The sequence below is a fragment of the Thermobia domestica genome, chromosome 1 (assembly GCF_964235325.1).
Source record: "Thermobia domestica chromosome 1, izTheDome1.hap1.1, whole genome shotgun sequence".
Lineage (NCBI taxonomy): Eukaryota > Metazoa > Arthropoda > Insecta > Zygentoma > Lepismatidae > Thermobia > Thermobia domestica.
Window position 1 is genome coordinate 225,995,947 of NC_137454.1, and position 20,135 is coordinate 226,016,081.

The window sequence follows — 20,135 nt, forward strand, 5'->3', positions numbered from 1 at the left end:
TTCACTAGTCATCGGAAAATTAGAATCACTTAGTCTAGGATAGATAAAAAGAAGAACATACATATCAATAAAATTATTTGATCTTGTCAGTCTTGAAAGGCCAAACATGTGAGTCTGCCCTTGAAAAAACTTGCCTTGGGACAGGTGGTTACCACACACACACACTCACTCCTTCTACTAAAGAACATATACACATTTACAACATTATATCTCAACTCAACCTCTACCACAAGGAAACTCCTCCTCATTCCTCATTTGTTGTTCTGCTCTTTAGTGTGGAGTGTGTACAAAACCTGTTCGTTGTGTTTTTTCGGATTAAATATCACGGGTGAGTAAAATACTCTCTTGCACTTACACATGTGAGAAAACCGTAAAGGGTTATGTAAGTATTGTTACTGAAACTAGTAAACACACAAGACTCTTGCTTGCCCATTTAACTCTTGCTTTATGGATAACGATGCAAAATTTATGAAAGAGAAGCGGTGGACACTAATCTTAGAGGACTTAAGTGACTAATTTGTTAACGTTATAGTCTCTGGTTCTGGAAGTTTGGACTCGACTCCCCGTAGGATGGATGGATGGATTAGAATTTAGCGTACCTTTCAGCAGCGAGGCAATATGAGACGTAGATCTACAGCTGAACGTGGAATCCGAATCATATGCGCTCCCGTCTTGAATCAAACCAAAAACGGGTATACTAGTTATATAGCCATGAAATGAAATATTTATGTTTAACGTCCAACGTTTATGCTCTTTTAGGCTAAGGAAGAGGATGATTAAGGCAAGTAAATGATGATGGAAGAATTGATAGAGTGAAAAAGTGGGAGGAAACGGGAGTACTCTTTGAAAATCCACAGACATTGTGTTGTCCACCACAATAAACTTACTTTGCAAGGATCGAATCAGAGGTACAGTAAGTGCACTATCACTGAACAGTGTTGGGCAAATTTCAATTGAATTAACAATTAACAATTAATCTGTAAATTTAATTGTTAATTGCAATTAACAATTGAAGTAAGTAATGGTTAATTGTTAATTGCAGTTGGCCATTAATAATGGAGAATCAATTGCAATTAATCAATTGATTGAAAGTAATTGCAGTGAAAAGTAATTGCAATTGAATCCAGTCATTCAATTGCAATTGAAATTAATTGGCAATTGATTCAATTGCAATTGATTTCCACAGCAATTACTTTCAATTGATTGATCAATTGCAATTGATTTTCTCTGATTAATTTTCAACACTGTAATTCAGAGAGAGCGTGGGGCAATGAAAACCAATTGGCTCACTACCCATCGTGACCCACAACCCACCGTGACCCACTCTGACCCACCACCCACCATGAACCACTCTCACCCACTGTGACCCACAGACCCACCAAAACCCATTGTTATCAACTCTGACACATGATTCACGCCCTCTTCTGTACTGACTAAAGAGTTTAAACTTGTAATAAAATAAGCCTATGAAATTATCACTCACCGGAGTTTGAATTTATACGATCAATCGCTCAAGCACCGCTCTATTCCAATAAGGGTGGATCTGACCTTTCTAATATAAATAAAATAAAGAGTTTGTTCGTGTCTGTCTGTCTATCTTTATGCGGCCTGTGGACCAGACGAGTGGACCGAAACTTTTCAAAATTTGGTCACGGGTAGCTTGGTCTAGGCCCCAGATAAAAACGAAGAGTTTCTTTTTAATTTCGAACTAGGGGGTCTCAGGGGGACGTTTACCGGGACCGGCCTGGGGACCAGACAAGTTGACCGAGAATTACAAAATTTTGGTCAAAGATATTTGGTCCAGGGCTCACACCAAGGCGAAGCGTTTTCGACAAAATTCGAACCAGAGGGTCTTAGGGGGGCGTTTACCGGGGCACGTAAAAGTAGTAAAAAAATGACCGATATCAGTGTCGATTCCATAGTTTTCGCGGTCGCTGAGATCAATTGTAAAACTCCATCGCATTAACTTCCAAATTCACCCTATTTGGCTGCGGGCCCTGGGTCAACAAGGGGAGGGGGGATACCGAAACGTAAAAGTAATCCAAAATGACCGATATTAATGTCAAATCCATAGTTTTCGCGGTTGCTGAGATCAATGGTGACACTACTATTAGCGATGACTTTCAAATTCATCCACCGTTGTATGTAGGCCTTGGGTCATCAGAGGAGGGAGTTCTGAAACAGGTAAAATAATCGAAAATGACCGATAGGCCTATTAATGTCAAATCCATAGTTTTCGGTGTCGCTGAGCTCAATGGTGAAACTCAAGACCGCGTTTACTTTCACATTTAGCCCCCATCAGCTAAGGAACGGGGGCATTATAAAGGGGATCACGACATATGTAAAAATAATCCACAATGACCGATATTAGTGTCAAATCCATAGTTTTCGCGGTTGCTGAGATCAATGGTGAGACTTTCATTAGCGATGATTTTCAAATTTAGCCACCATTGTATGCGGGCCTGGAGTCATCGGGGGTGGGGAATTGCTTAGCCACCATTGCATGCGGGCCTGGAGTCATCGGGGGTGGGGAATTGCGAGACATGTAAAAATAATGGAAAATGACCGATATTAGTGTCAAATCCATAGTTTTCGTTATCGCTGAGATGAATGGTGATAGTTCCACAGGCGTTGTCTTTCAAATACTGCCCCCATCGGCTGCGGGCCAAAGGCGTTGTTTTTTCAAAATTGGAACCAGAGGAGCATAGGGGCTTTTACTGGGATATGTAAAAAGTAGTAGAAAATGGCAGATGTTAGCGTCACATTCATAGTTTTCACGGTATCGGCTGGGGGACAGAGGAGATCTTTTTCACAATTTGAACCAAGGGGGACTGAAGGGGCGTTTACCGGGACATATAAAGTAGTAGAAAATGAACAATATTTGTGTCGAATCCATATTTATTGGGGTTGCTCCGATGTATAGTGACACATCCCAATAGTGTTTATGTTCAAATTTAGCCTCCATCGGCCTTCCCAATGAAAACACATGTACGTTGTTGGATATATATTCTCACAAAATATATCCAATTTTAGAAATGTTTCTTAATTGTTCTCCCGCCGTTCAGTTTGTTTACATTGATATTTTATCTGATCCGTGCGAAGAACGGGCATAACCAGTACGAAATGGTACAGTGTTTGTCATGGACCAAATTATAATTAATTCAATTATATAGATAATTATTATAATTATCATTGATAATTATTTCCTTGTTGAATTATAGATACTTTTCAGTGGAAAAAAGAATAAAATTTGAAAGTCCCAAATCAACGTAAAATAGACCAACGTAAAGGAAAAAATGTATAAAATTTTCCGTATAATTAATCTTACAAACTTAAAATTTCCATGTAATTAAGCTAAATTTCCATTTTTGTGTCGTTTTGTGCGCCTATTTCCTCGTTTTGTACATCACCGAAAATGGGTCAATGTTATCCTGAAAATATGGCGGAACAAGTTAATGCTGTTCCGTCAGGAACGACTTCGAGGTTGTTTCCTTCACATTGTCTTGTGCGTGTTTTCTACCGTTTTGTAAGCCTATTTCCACGTTTTGTGAATCAACGGTAGTGTGTCAAAATGGGCATTCAATGTGGGAAGAAAAATGACCCACTCTTCCACCAGTATCGAATTTCGAGGTCGCTTTTTTCGCATTGTTTAGTGCATGTTTTGTATCGTTTCTGCGCATATTTTCACGTTTTGTGCACCAATGAAAGTGAGTCAAAGAAGACCTACAAATATGGCAGAAAAAGACATATTCATCCTACTTTCAAGGCCCATTTTGACCCACTTCCACTGATGCACAAAGCGACACAAATCATGCATAAAAATGTGAAGGAAACGATCTCGACATTCGATGGTGACGGAACAGCATTAAGTTATTCCGCTATACTTGTAGGTCATTTTAACCCATTTTCGTTGTCGCACTAAAGTGAAAATAGGAGCACAAAACGGTACAAAACAGGCACTATACGATGCGAAAGAAACGACTTCCAAATTCGATAGTGACGGAACAAAGGCTCTTTTTCCTCACACCTTGATGGACCATTTTGACGTATTTCTGATGATGCTCAAAACGTGGAAGTAGGAGAACAGAACGGTACAATATACACACTAAACGATGTGAAGGAAACGTCCTCCAAATTCGTTGGTGGCGGAACAGCATTAACTTGTTTCGTTATATTCATAGGTCCATTTTGACCCACTTCCGGTGACGCACAAAACGTACAAAACAGGCACTAAACGATGCGAAAGAACAGACCCCAAAATTCGATAGTGGTGGAAAAGTGACCCATTTAACTCCCACTTTAAAGGCCCGTCTAAGCTTGAAGGCTCATCTTGACACACTTCTGGTGACGCTCAAAACGTGGAAATAGGGGCACGAAACGGCACGAAACGTTCACTAGTCGATGCGAAAGGAAGGACCACGAAATAAGGTAGTGGAGGAGCAGTGGGTCATTTTCGTCCCACCTTGAAGGCCCATTTTGACCGTCTTCCAGTGATGCACAAGACGTCGACATAGGCACACAAAAGGGTACGCGATGTGAAATTAACGACCTCGAAATTCGATAGTGGCGGAACTCTTGGTCATTTTCATCCCATCTTGGAAACCCATTTTGACCCATTTCCGGTGACGCACAAAACGGAAATTCACTAGTTGATGCGAAAGGAAGGACCTCGAAATTCGGTAGTGGCCGAGCAATGGGTCATTTTCGTTCCTCCTTTGAGGCCTATTTTGACCATCTTCCAGTGACGCACAAAACGTCGAAATAGGCGCACAAAAGGGTACGCGATGGGAAATTAACGCCCTCGAAATCCAATAGTGGCGGAACTCTTGGTCATTTTCGTTACATCTTGGAAGCCCATTTTGACCCACTTCCGGTGACGCTCAAAACGTGAAAATACGCTCTCAAAACGGCAAGAAACTGGCACTAAACGATGCGAAAGAAGCGACCTCAAAATTCGTTAGTGACGGGGACTCATTTTAACCCACTTCCCATGACGCACAAAACGGCATAACACAATGTGAAGGAAACGACCTCGAAATTCATTGGTGGCGGAACAAGAATAACTTGTTCCGCCATATTTGTAGGCCCATTATGACCCACTTTCGGTGACGCACAAAATGTGGGAATGGGCGCATAAAGCGACACAAAACACGCAATAAAGATGCAAAACAAAGTACCTCGAAATTCGTTGGTGCGGGAACAAGTTAATGACGCCGTGGGAACCAATATAAGTATATACTGTAGTTCTTATTTTCAAGGCTGAGAACTGCACGGTCCAAGTTTTTAGCCAAAGTAGAAGCCCAACCGGGATAGTGATGTCAACCGACTCGGCTCGGTTCAACTGAGCGTACAGCTTGAACTGGCTTGGTTGGGATGACCCATCGACTGGGCTCAATTGAGCCGATGGCTTGACCCGGTTCGGTAGGGACGAGTCATCGACTCGGCTCGATTGGAGCCAATGGCTCGAACCAGCTCCGTTGAAACGAGTCCATAGGTTGGGTTCGAGTCAGCTTAACTGAGCCAATGGCTCGAACCGGCTCGGTTGGGGTAAGCAATCAGCTCGGTTCAGTTCGGCTCGTGTGAGCCATCACAGGAGCTGGCTCGGTTGGATGAGCTGTTGGCTCGACTCATTCTCGGTTCGGCTCGATAAGTGAATGAGCTGTGAGCGAGCCGCTTGAGTCGTTGACAACCCTAAACCCGGGCCGAGCAGTTTTGAACATGTTTGGCTGGAGTCCTATAACTTTTAACAATTTTTGGCTCGAGTCCGAATACTTGCTTCTCCTGAACTCAAACCTAGAACCTCGTGACCGATGTCCTTGCCTCCTGAAGATTTGACGACCGAGATCGACAGTCAACTAATTTTTAGTATTCAGATACAAACCACCTATATTCCATTTTTATACAGGTACACGGTGTTATAATAATTAGTTATAGGAATATTAGTAGTATCATTGATAATTATATTGTCTATGTAGGATAATTGAAGAGAGTAGTACAAAAGATTTAGCTCGTATTGGCTCTTTTAGGCTCGACTCGACTGGAAACTCGGTCCGAATTCGAGTCGAGTTGGAGGAAATTTTTCGAGCCAAGTTCTCGAGTCGAGCTCAAAGATGTCTGCTTCGAGTCGAGTCGAGTTTTAAAGAAAACTCGCTCGAATTCGCTCGTGCACATTCTTATTGTATGCATGAGGGGCATATAGAGTTCTTTCGAGGGGGAGAGAACCATAGACATAATATATTTAAAAAAATACTTAGTTTCAAGGCTTTCTTCCCAGGGGGGCGAAGGGATGGTAGTTATCCAGCATTTCTTATAAGTACCTTATTTGAAATATGTAAAACAGTAACAAGTGGCCAACACAATATACATATATCTTCTTATCTTCAGTTTTAATTGTTGATTTCAATTGCAATTAACAATTACAATTAACAATTACAAGTTTCAATTGTCAATTGCAATTAACAATTAAAAGTTTCAATTGCCTGGTGACCAATTATCAATTAATAATTGACGAAAATTTAATTGCAAATTTTATGATTGAATTCAATTGCAATTGAAATTAATTGTCAATTACGAATTGAAATCAATTGCAATTAATTTTCAGAGCAATTACTTTCAATTGATTGATCAATTGCAATTGATTTCAATTGATTTTGCCCAACACTGCCACTGAGCCACCGTGTCCTCCTTATATAGCCACAAGGAAGCTAATCGGTGGATAGATGTAATCGGGGTTTCATGTTCTCACGTCACATCCACGTTACTTCGGAGTTTCTGATACAGTATATTCCACACACAAAAATAAACTAAGTTTATATGAAGAATGACCGTTCTTGAAAAAAAAATAGATCTTCGTTTTTTTAAAAAAAACTCTACAGTACACACATAGACTTACTATGGCTTCGAAGAAAATTGTGTTAAAATTCTTGCAATAGGTCATACTCGAACTAGTGAACAGTTTGTTTGTTAGGGGATTTAATTGTTATTATTTGTTGAAGTTTGGTGCCATGTTTCAGCACAGTGGTTATAGGAGACGTAGATCTAGAGTTTAAAATGTAATCCGAACTACTTAATACGTTAAAATTTCAATGCCCTTCCACCAAGAATCGAACCTAGAATCTTGTGCACCTAAGGTGCAGGAGGAAGCCACTGAATCAGTTGGAAGGGCTATGGGTTTATTGTTCCTTTCGACAAAGGTAATATATTATGAGAGCTGGGCCTACAACTTAGGTCGGTCACAAATTGACCAGAAGACAGTGACAGTCGAGCCGTAATTGTGAGCACATAATTGTGAGCAATGGAACAAAGCTTCGAATCATGTACCATTCACTCAAGTACGTGCTAGGCAAAGGAATCTCCAAAGTTATGACTGAGACTCAGACTCAAGACATCTTTCTCTGCAACCTCTCCTGGCTCCTTCTTTCTCACCCTGACTGATCTTCCTCTGGTCAATATGCAGCCGATCTTCACGTGGTATCCGAACATATGAGCTCTTAACTGGAATCGACCTCGGTCTCCGGCCCCAAAGAAAGTATGTGTTAAATATATAAGCGAATTACTTCCACATTAGAGGATATACCAAGTAATTGAACCCTCCTACTGAAATGATACTCTGGAGTTAACGCACTTGTCTTAAATTCAGTACACAGTTCTATATACTTCGGGCCTCCTGTTTAAGATTAAATGATCTGTACAAACTTCTTCGACGATAATAACGAATATATCCTTTCATCACTTTCCATCCAGTACGCATTGAGTTGGTTGATTTCGATTCATTATTGGAGCGTTTGGTACGCACGTCAGTAACAGATTAGTTGTCCCCGTAACGTTTATTTGGAGTTTAGCATCCTGTTTAGTGCAGAGATGATATGAGACTTGGGCCTACAGTTTAACGTAGGATCCACACTAACTCCCACTTGCAATCGAACTCAGGCCTCCTGTACCAAAGGCTCTGTCACTAGATATTAGACTTAGTTAAGTATAGAGTGGAAACATACAAATACAGCAATTCTGTATCGCTATTAATTTCAATTCGCCACTCTCATAAACTCAGACAGACTCATACACTCACATAACAACTCTTTCTCTAAAAGATATGTTGCTTCTCTTCTAAATACCTTGAGTCAAGCAGCATGCTAACCATTGTATCCGCGAGAAAGGTTTTGCACTAGCAAACAATATTCGATTCAAAACATTGGGAATGCAGAGCAGAGGAAATTTATATTGGTATAACACACCTGGTGATTATCCGAGATTCTCTTCCGCACTGTCATCAAGACTGTAAGTTGATCATTATACATTAATACAAGGATACTTTCTTTGAAAATGTCTGTGATTCCTTCTCTAAAATTATTGATATTTGAAGAGCTGGTGGTAGCGACATAACGATGAAATGGAAGAGTGAATGAAAACTCATGGACACAATATTTGTCTGTCCCAGACTCACATGTCTGGGATTTAAGTAGCCCTCTGTATAAAAATAGATATTCTACCACATCAAAGAGCTTGAAGAACACTCGTTCGAAACGTGCTTTAAACCGTCGAGGCATCTTGAATGGACAAAACCAAAGTATGAAGCTTTTCTCATTTTACTTCCGTTCGTTGGTTGGATTGGAGTCCAAGATTCATTTGTAACATCGACATAATATGAGACGTAGGACCAAATCACAAAACTATCATCTGGAGTGGAATTCGGGTCCCGCGTCTTCAAGTGTGTTTGCTAAGCATGTATCGTATTGGTTGAAATATAGTACCCCAGGTATGATACAACCCCAACCCATTTCTTTAGATGATTATACATATGGTGTTTTAAAATGATTTGAAGATTTCAACTCCTTATATATATTTTTAATTAATTGTACAAATTACAACTTAAGATTTTATACATAAGTGATCGACTATAACTGACCAAGTTTTATCGACAAAAATCGTAAACAGTAACTTACAGATGTTTATCCTTTGTTATCCTGCGTACATCAATTCGGTAATCCAATTCCTTTCCCACACCCATTTCAGCATGTTTTCATAAATGGTTTGCACTCAGTAATAATACCCTCTTGCGATTCACGAACATCTTAAGGTAGAAGTGATTTGCGCACAATGTCTTTAATATGTCAACACAAAAGAAAATGCAGGGAGTTAAGTCCGGTTATTCTTGTGGCCAATGTAAAAGCTGTTGATCATTGTGAGTTGCTTATCCAGTCCAGGAATGTGACAATACTTTATTAAGATAATTCCTAACATATTGATGAAAGAGGCTAGAGACTCCAGTTAATAGATAAAGTTCTCAGTGTCATGTTCAAGTTGTTACATAAGCCACGTATAGTAAGTATGTGTAGAAATGTCTCTCCAAGTACAGTTTTCTCTAGAAAGAAATACGAACAATACACTTTGGGAGATGAAATGGCGCAAAATACATTTGTCTCTGGTGAATCAAGCATAATTTCAACGATGAAGTTTCTCGGTCTTCTCCACGTGTGAAAGTTGTAACAACTGCACCCGATAGAGATACACACTACATCCACACAACTGTTCCAGACATTTTAGGTTCTCGACTAGCTCTCGCTGGAAACTTGTGAAGTCTGCGTTGAAAACAAGCTCGAACTTTCTCAATATCTACCTCAGTTGTGGAAGGAATACCTGATTGTGATATGCTTTTACTGGCCAAATTATGTTTATATTTATGTTACTAAAAGTGAAAGCATAACTTTAAGTAGTAATAGTGTTAGTACCCATTACCTTAATTTGAGAGTAGATTGAAAGAAAAATGTAATTATTATTGTTCATCATTTATTGCAAAATATTTAATATAACAAATTGCAGACTTTCAATAATAAGGAAGAATACTATGTTAAATGAGACATATGTGAAGCGCACTTCTTTTTAACTTAGTCTGCATGATTAACAAGTATTTTAAAGTTTCAAATGTAATATTAATCAAATATTAAGGTAAGCCTTAGGAGACCACTAATTGAGATACAATTCTCAAAATGACAAATCAATAAAGCCAAGGTAATAACTTACAAATTGAGTAATGGTTTCCCTCATGTTTCTCAATAACAACGTCCATCGAAAACTGATTGAGAGAGAAGCGTCCATGTATGTGTCCACTTGAGCCGTAGTTCCTCAAGAGAGTGAGCGAGTGATTGATAATCTGTGTAATTTTTCAAACTATTTATATGATTTTAGTTTTCGAAAATATCATTTTTCACCTTGATAAATTCCAAGAGCTTAACTACGTCAAAGTTATTTTGTACAGTGTTTATGTCCTTGGAATGTTTGTTCACTCTTGCAGAAATAATTTTGTTTTTCTACCTGAGTACTTACTAAAGAAAAAGTTCGGATTCACATACATACATAGTAAAAAGGTTTTTTAATATTCCAACTAGATGAAAGAAAAACTGTAATTTGCTAATTAAACATCACATGATGATCTTCCCGTGCAATTGAAAATACATCCTGTTATTATGAATTGTTGACACCACTTGCGAATGCAGTTCTTTGATAGAAAATATTTTTACGAAATTTTGTACGAAAATCACGTTGCATACTCACAAGAGACCGACTAACGTGAAATTGTGGGACGCAAAATTTTTATTTGCACCACAAGCAGCCATCTTCTAACTTATCACTCTGCCACCTGGCAGAGAAATTTCGAGCTACTAGAATCAAAACTCGATGATGTGATCGAAAGTCTTTCAGCGCAATTTTAATCGTTGATAGAGTTTTAACTTTTATAGAACGATTTCTTACCGTTGAAATCATTTTGAAAGACGCTAAAATGGACTGAAGAACGTACCAATTTAAAGCTAAGTTCAATATTTAAAATATTTAAAATGTCTATGGCCGTCTGTATACTGACTAGAGAAAGATCAACCAAGTCTGGGTAGAGCAAGGCAGGAGAGAGTGCGAAGAGAGAAGTCTGAGTGCATTGACTGTCACAGCACTGGAGAGGCATTTGTCTAACATATGTTCGAGTGAATATGCGATAAGACACTTTGTTATATTGCTCAGAGTACTGAACCTCGGTTCGGTCGTCCTGCTTTCTGATCGATATACGACAGGCCTAATAGGAACACTGGCGGCTTTAGAGTTCTACGACAGAGAAGTCATAGACAATGTTGGCGAAACTGGCTTTGAAGCCTTCCCCTGGTGTCTCAAAATCATGATCTGGCTATCGGGCCTCCAGTGATGTATTACTTTGAGATTATTCTTTAAATTCTGATATTAGGTACAAACATTGCAGGAAAAATTTCCCATTGTACAACATACAGAATGATTTAACTTTACATATTTTATTTCCCATAGAGAATTCAAGTTATTATTCAACCCATTTTTTAGTTGGTATTTTCTCAGTCGATTCTGTAAATGAAATGAAATCTCTATATTTGCATCCCATGCTACTGCCCTTTAGGCTAAAGGAGAAGTGTGATATAATGGAATTTAATTATAAAATAATGGGTGGAATGAGTGTGTGGTAAGAAACGGAAGAACCCAAAGGAAAAAACCCATGGACATGATATTGTTCAACTAATTCGATGTGGTTGGAGATCAAATCAGAGACACCTCGCGTCGGGAATAAGAGGTCTACCACTGAGTCACCTCTCAATTGATTCTGTAAAATAATTCGGTTACAAACCCACTACAATCATACTCAGGAATGCTATTTGAAACGAATACAAAAACTAAATAATAGTGAAATGTTAACTAACTTCGTTTATCGTACATTTATTTATTTACTTCTAAAATAGAGACACGATAGTACTTTCACGATGCATTGAAATAAATATGCATTCAATTTTGACAATTTCTAAACCAAATAACAATTCATCAGAACATTCATTGTCAGGATCAAGACCTAGACTGATCATTTAACGTAGACTCTGAACCACAGGTATTCCTACCGAGAAGCGAATCGGGTATCCCATGCCGAAGACGCGTTTCCAAACCATGTACGCACAAAAAAAAGCTTCAAAATACGCCTGAAGTTCAGCAACTCTACAGGAGACCGAATGTACTGGTCTCCATGAGTGTTGTCAGCCTTACACTACCCTATAAGACTCTACTACTTATTGTTATTATTATAATTTTCGATTCCGGCGGGGGCTCATGTGATTTGAATTCTATGTTAAGCTGTAGTATCACGTCTTACATAGGCTCGTTCTTGAACGGGGCGCAAAAATTAACTCAACAGTGGAACAAATCCATCTCACTTAACTCGGGTAGAGTGTGTCAGCATACAAAAAGAGCTTGGTATCCGTCCGATTTTCTCTTCTCCCGTGGTTCTATATGACGACTGAAAAGGATTATTTTTTCCGTCACGAAAAATGTGTAATCACAATGCACGTAAATTCAAGCGTTTTAAGGGCTCCTCTGTGAGGGTTGTGATCGCTAGAAAGAACCAAGTAGAGTACGTGTACACAGAAAACAGCAAGATCAGGCATCATGACTTACACTATGTTGCTAAATTTCTTATAGACATCAATGAAGGTTGCAAGCTTCATATTAAAAGAACTATTTGATTTCTTTGGTCATAACCTCATCGTATACAGGAATAAATGTCCATATTCTTTCCTAATTATTCTTTTTTCGTATTGTAATTGGGAAGGCACGTGAGAGTGTGACAACATTACAGAGCCGCCCTTGAATTAGAAGCATTACAATTACATATTTCCTATATACATCTGACTTTTACGAGCCATGCTACGTTATGGCGCTGTACTGATAGAGTGATATAGAATGTACAGCCTGTATATGTAGCATGAAACAACTTTTTTTTTTATTATTATTTTTTCAAATTTAAAGAGTTCTATTGCGTTTGATTGTTTACAAAAATGTTTTTACATTTTAAATGTATTATATTCGGGCCAATACGAAATTTTCGTGTTATTCTTTTACCTTTCATTTATTTGCATTGTATATATCTTATATTATTTATTTATTTATTTATTTTTTACTTGATTAATTGCTTATTTTGTTGTTGTTTAGAGATCATAATATATTTCGAATTTTCAGTTTAAAGGTTCCATTCTACTTCATTCTTATACAAAAAACCATGATGCTCTCCCAGCTGCTGTAGTATCTACGGCGTGGGCCGTTGATGTATATGGTCTCGGATTCGATTCTCGGTGAGAGAGATTGAGCACATTACGATGGCTTCAATTCCACCTTAAAACAGTAGGCCTTCTTATATAACCTCAGTGCTGAGAAGGTACACACACAAAGCAGTCACATATGTAACATAACGAAGAAAATAGCTCTTTAACGTTGGAACGCAAAAAGATATTATCAATGTCAATTATATTAAAATCAATTTTTCTTATCCTTATCATGCTTTACAGATTGATAGCAAATAAAAAGTAAATTTAGATTTTGTAAATTAAACAAAAATCCATGGAGTTCAAGTATCAGAAGATAACTTCTAAATCTATTTTTTAATGTTATCTTTGAAGAAGAAAAGAAAGAATTGACGAAACTACCAAAGCTATATTGTTCAATATAAAAGTAATATTACAGATTTATTGCCTTTACTTTGTTGTCTTTGGATAATTCCGCAATGTGTCTCTGTTATATTTGTCATCATCATCATCATAAGTAATCTCCCTCTATTGCAGCACACTAGCTACTAATTTATAACGTTTGAGTCCTTAGTTAATCTGTCACGTTAATGGAGGATAAAGGGCATTTTAATTCTAGTTATTAATTGTATTAAATTGTTGATTTCTTCCCCTTTTTAGCTTCCTAATCAGTTTCTTTTCCTCTTTTTTATTAGCTTGAGTATTATTACTTTTCTTCCTATTATTCCTAATATTTCCTATTTCATTAGTTCTTGAATTCACAAAGCTAACTTTCTGTATTTTTCTCTATTTTGATTATTGTTCTTTTCTTCCCTATTCTTAATACTTCCTACTTAGTTTTGGGATCCACCGAGACAATTTTCTATATCTCTCTCCATTTGGATTATTATTGTTTTCTTTCCTACTACTCCTAACATTTTCTTTTTGTTTTTTGGAATCTACCTAGCCAATTTTCTTTATTATTTTCCATTTTCTACGTTTTCTCCTGTAGAATTCACTTCCACAGCTTGCTAACTACTTGTTCGCTTCCTTCTTTTCAATATCTTAACTATTATCCTTTTCTTCCCTACTATTTCTAATTCTTCTTCGTTGTTTTGATTTCACCTTGGTTTCTATTTTCTTCTCCATATGCTTACTTTAAAGACCTCAAGCTTTTTGTCGCTTTTTTGTAATTACACTTTTGCTTCGTGCAATGCAATACTCAACAGGAAACAGTCCATCGAATTATATGTTTTATAACTCTTAATTAGGGTTCAACCCACTAGCACACGCAGAAGTAAAAGGTACGCTAGGTTGAAGAGAGTTTGAAGAGCTTGATCATTTCAAACATATGACAAGTTTTTTCGATGAGAGACGCTTACTGCGCTAAAGAGATTCGTTTACTAATTGACGTAACCGAAGAGACATTCAACGATAAAAGATCACTCTAAACTAGTAGGATCAACATTAGACTAAGAAAGAATCTGGTCAAATGCAATATATGAGGTATTGAAATGTATGGTTCGGAGACTTGGACATCACGAAGGTTAAAGAAGAAATATTTAGAGAGCTTCCAAATGTGGTTTTGCAGGAAGATGCAGAAGATAAAATGGACAGAGAGTAATATACATGGAAGTTGCGTAGGAGAGAAGGGGACGCTTTTAACAAGCATCCTTCGTAAGAAGACCGATTGAGTTGGACATATCAAGCGATGAATTTGTCTTCTTCATAACGTCATAAAGAGAAGATGGAAGAAAAGCATGTAGTATGAAGAACATACTTTATCGATGATTTCAAAAATAGAAGAACGGGAAACATGAAAGAAACAGTTCTAAACTTGAACTTAAGAGGGAAAAAAGTTCTCTCATATTAATTCTAGGACCTACCGTCAGGCAACATAATAATAATAATAATAATAATAATAATAATAATAATAATAATAATAATAATAATAATAATAATAAACACGTCCTTCCTCTTAAATACAAATAACGTGCTAGTCTTAAATTAAATAATGACACGTACAGGTATAGCATTTATTCATTATATGATATATTGTAAGCATATACTTTAATTACAAAGTAATTGTTATGTGACATTTTCCTCCAAACGAAAGATATATATATATATATATATATATATATATATATATATATATATATATATATATATATATATATATATATATATATATATATATATATATATATATATATATATATATATACAGTGTGTTCCACGAAAAACACTAAGCCCATCTCTTGAAGAAACGGAGGCAGATAGAAACATTTAACCTTTAGTAACTTTCAAGGGACATAAAAGACAACATTATACTCACATTGACAACCCCATGAGATAACTACAAAATTTTAAATAGCAATCCCCACCGTGTTGTATCTCGCTTGAAAGGTGAACACTTGTACAGAACAATTTTGGAAACTACATGTCGCTAGCGTGTTCCTATTCAACATGGCGGCCATTCGTAAAGTACGGTCTAAGTCAGCGTTTCCCAACCTTTTTCAACTTGCGGCACACTACAGGTGTAACTTGAATTCTCGCGGCACACCCTTATTACACACACACACACACACACACACACACACACACACACATATATATATATATATATATATATATATATATATATATATATATATATATATATATATATATATATATATATAATTACTATTATTATTTGTAAATATAAAATACCGTGGTATTTTTCTGTGATTACTGATCTCCTTAGAGAGAAGAAAGCTCGATCACTGATTTCCTCCCGTGGTAAACCTTTGTGCTTATTTTTCATTCTAATTTTAAAATAGAAAACAATTACAATGAAATATAGGACTGGGGTTTTTAAAAATCCAGTTTCTCTTTCGAAAACTGTATCTAGCTTTTCACTAAAAAGACGATCACTAAATAACGAACAAATAAACAAATCTCCTGTACCTTTAAAACACAAATGTAGGTAATTTGTATGCATGTTTGCTTTGTTGAATTTATTGAATATGTTAAAATTTCAAGTTACGAAATAGTCTGCAACAATAAAGAAACAATAATGGTCATGAGAATGATAAATACGTTTTTCAACATTAAAAATGCACAGAAAAGTAACACAATATGAAACTTAAAATTATAGATTTTTAGTAGAGGTTCATAGTAATGTGAAATACAAATATACATTTTCTCCTACGTCTTGCAATTTGGTTCCTATAGAATTAATAATTTGTTTCGATTTCCTCGCGGCACACCAGCAGCCCATTCGCGGCACACCAGTGTGCCGCGGCACACCTGTTGGGAAACGCTGGTCTAAGTACTTTCCACGCATAACACTAAGGCCCATCTCCTGAAGAAACCAAGCCAGATAGATACATGAATTCTTTTGTATCCTCCAAGGGACATAAAAGACAACTTTATGCTGATAAGGAGAATCTTCCAAAAGGGAGAACTAAGGGAGTTACTGGGTTAACTATAAAATGTTAAATAGCTACCCCCATCATGTGGTACCTCGTTTGAAACCTAATGACATGTACAGACAGTTCTGGAAAAATTGTCGCTTTCGTGTCTCTATTCATCATGGATGCTATCCGTAAGTACGGTCGAAGTACTCGTAGTTACCCGTCGTAATCCCCTCAGCCCACCCTCATGGGGGATTCTCCTTATGAGCATAATGTTGTCTTTAATGTCCCTTAAGGTTACAAAAGGTTTCATGCTTCTATCTGCCTTGGTTTCTTCAGGAGACGGCCTTAGTGTTATGCGTGGAATGTATTTCGACCGTACTTATGGATGGCCACCATGTTGGATAGGGACGCTAGCGACATGTAGTTTCCAAAACCGATCTCTACCAGTGACGACGCCAGAGGGGGGGCAAGGGGGGCGAGCGCCCCCCTAGTAGCTACTTCTGCCCCCCTAACTGCCCCCCAGACTCCTACAATCTTTAAATATTCTACATGTAGTATTTTATATCAGTATCATATCTCATTGTCAATTTGTAGTCTACTTTCCATGCATTTACTGTACTATGTGGCAGATTAATCCTCAAGCTTTCTTCTTTGAGCGTCTGGGTATGCACGCATATATCTGTTTTCTAATTTAGCGCCTTTTGAGGTAAATTTTAGTTATACTTCTTTCTTATGATTTTTAATTATTGTGCCTAGTGAATAATAATAGATTTGGTCGACTTGTTTTCCTCTCATTGGATCAACTTCGATTGGAAAGAAAAGAAAGGTAAAACCAGTTACGTAAGTTGTTTGTATTTGGGGGCGCGGTGGCTCAGTGGTAGAGCGTTCACCTCCGGTGCTTGTGATCCCTGGTTCGATCCCAGCTTGCGCCTTGTGGACTTTGTGGTGGACAAACACCGTGCTCGTGGATTTTCTCGGAGTTCTCCCGTTTCCTCCTACTTTCTTTATTCCACCATTTCATTCATTTCTCATCGTCACCGTCTCCTTTAGCCTAACCGGCATAATCGTGGGACGTAAAACTCAAAAATTTCATTTCATTTTTTTTTTTTTTTTGTTTTGTTTTGTTTGTATTTATCCAGGTTTGAAGTTTTCAGTGTCGTATGTGTTTTATTTAAAGGTTCTATACTTCTTTTTTCTGAAACATTATTCTCGGCTTTCAGTATTCAGAGGATGTGCTTTTAACAGCTTAATTTGCAACTACCATTGCTTAATTTTTTGAAGGTGATAAAAAGAGTTGTGTTTCCCCTTCCTGCAAATGATAATAATAAATTTATGGAATTAAATTGATTCCTAATAAAATGTATTGTCAGAGTGCTGATCTTTAGTTAGTAATTGGTTTATACTAGTGCTCCCTTACTTATTTTGTTTCAAAGTACTGACGTGACGTCTACCATATTGACTAGGAACTGCTGAAAACTTCGTAGCCCAACCCAGGAGTGCACGTGGAATGGTGAAGTTTTACTTCTTCTACACTTCCCCCGAGAGTCAATATACTACCTTGTACAGTGCTCCAGTTCTTGTAGAAAAGTTAAAAAAATCTGAAGATTTCCTCGTAGCACTACCCCTATCAGATCTAAAATGACATCCTTTCAAGTATTATTTAAGTTTGGGAAATAAGTACACGTAATAGTTATACGGAGCTAAATTTGCGGAATAAGAATGATGATCTAGACATTGAAATCCTAGATTGTGCAATGTCAGTTGTGTTCACAAGGGCTTGATGGACAGGTGTATTTTCTTGAAGGAATAGAATCCCTTTCTTTCATTTTTCGCGTCGTTGAACTTTGAATTTTTCTTTCAGTTTTGTAAGTAATGTAGTGATTCTGGATTAAATATCTGACCGTTGCGGAAGTCGTCTATGAGTACGACTCCATACTTATCCCAGAAGAATGTTGCAAACAGTTTCTCAACCTACTTCTGTGTCTTGAACTTGTTGGGGCGATGGAGAAATGAGTGCTACTACTCCATTGACTGTTGTTTTGATACAGGATCATAGTGGTACAACCATATTTCATCTATGGTTACTATTCGTAAGCGAAATTGATCAGAATTACGGTCAAATTGGAAGAAGACTTCTCTTAATGCCGTCACTCTTTTATTCTCCTGACAGATTTTTTTGGGAACCATTATGCCGAGAACTTGCGCATACCCAAGCCATTCTGAATTATGCTGCCGACGAGTTCCAAAGAAATGCCCAGAACTGAGAAAGCGGGGTGCAGCCATACCTCAGACTATAATAAGTATATTGTGAGTTTATTATACACTTTAAAAACAATATAAATAATAGCTTAAATTATTTTTGTCACTTAAAAAGTGGGGTGACCTAGGCCCTCCGGCCCCGGGCTATATCCACCACTGGTGAAATGCTGCAATTTTCAAGAATAATGTCACAAATTGCATCCATGATTTCGGGAAGAGTCGTTGCTTTTAATCATCCTGGATGTAAAGCATAATTTGTTAAGAAATCGTCACGTTTATACTAAGCAACTTACTTCTTCACCCCTGTATACAACGGAGGAGAGTCCCGTGATGTTTCACTGATTTCCTAATTAATTTACTTCGGTGACTTTCCTTGGTGGAACAAAAATGTTATAACAGTTAGGATTTGGATGTTCGTGAAGTTACACATAATCACTTCAGAGGCCTGAGAAACAATAAGAATTTCATTATTAATATGAAAATTTGTATTTGTACACACAGAGATATGTTTTTCTAAACTACGGTTTCATTTTTCTACCTAGTACCTACAGTCCTTCTGGATTGGACGAGGACCTTTTGAGCAGCTCCTCGTAAATTCTCTCTCTCTCTCTTTCTCCCCCCCCTCTCTCTCTCTCTCTCTCTCTCTCTCTCTCTCTCTCTATATATATATATATATATATATATATATATATATATATATAGAGAGAGAGAGAGAGAGAGAGATACGTAGCGTGCATATAGTACTAGACGAATGTGTTACTTGTAGCATACGCGAAAGTAATTCAATTTATGTTTAGGCTTCAAAAGTTTCATTAAAAAATATTTCATGTACAGAAGTTACTTATTTGTTAGTTACAAATTTTACTTGAAATAAGTTTAATTTAAAATCATATAGGTTTAATATGAAAACAGCAACGAAATTACACAATGTAATCTAAAATAAGTTAAACGTAATAAATATGTCATTTTTAGTATGGCAAATAGCCACCCCCCGAAAATGTATCTGCCCCTCCTTTGCCCCCCTAAGAGCTTAAAGCTGGCGTCGTCACTGATCTCTACACGTGATTACCGGTACCTTTCTAACGAGGTACCATACGGTGGAGGTTGCTATTTAAAATTTTGTAGTTACCCCCGTAACTCCCTTACGCACCCGTCTCGGGAGGTTCTCCATACCAGCTTAATGTTGTATTTTACGTCTTTTGAACATTACAAAAGGTTTCATGTTTCTATCTGTCTTGGTTTCTTCAGGAAACGTACCTTAGTGTTATGCGTTGAAAGTACTTCGACCGTACTTTAGAATGGCCGCCATGTCGGATAAGGACACGTTAGCGACCCTTTTGTAGTTTCCAAAATTGGTCTTCACACGTTTTTACCTTTCAAGCGAGATACCACATGGTAGGGGTTGTTATTTAAAGTTTTG

At 37.4% G+C, this 20,135-nt stretch overlaps 1 protein-coding gene across 1 annotated transcript in view; it reads left to right on the top strand.

Moving 5' to 3' along the window:
• Positions 1–216: 216 nt before the first annotated feature.
• Positions 217–20,135, top strand: part of LOC145678835 (phospholipase B1, membrane-associated-like) — a 69,358-nt gene continuing 49,439 nt past the window's right edge. The window contains exon 1 of the mRNA XM_081749392.1: positions 217–328. The gene's annotated coding sequence lies outside the window, so the exon portion shown is untranslated. The remainder of the gene's footprint in view (positions 329–20,135) is intronic.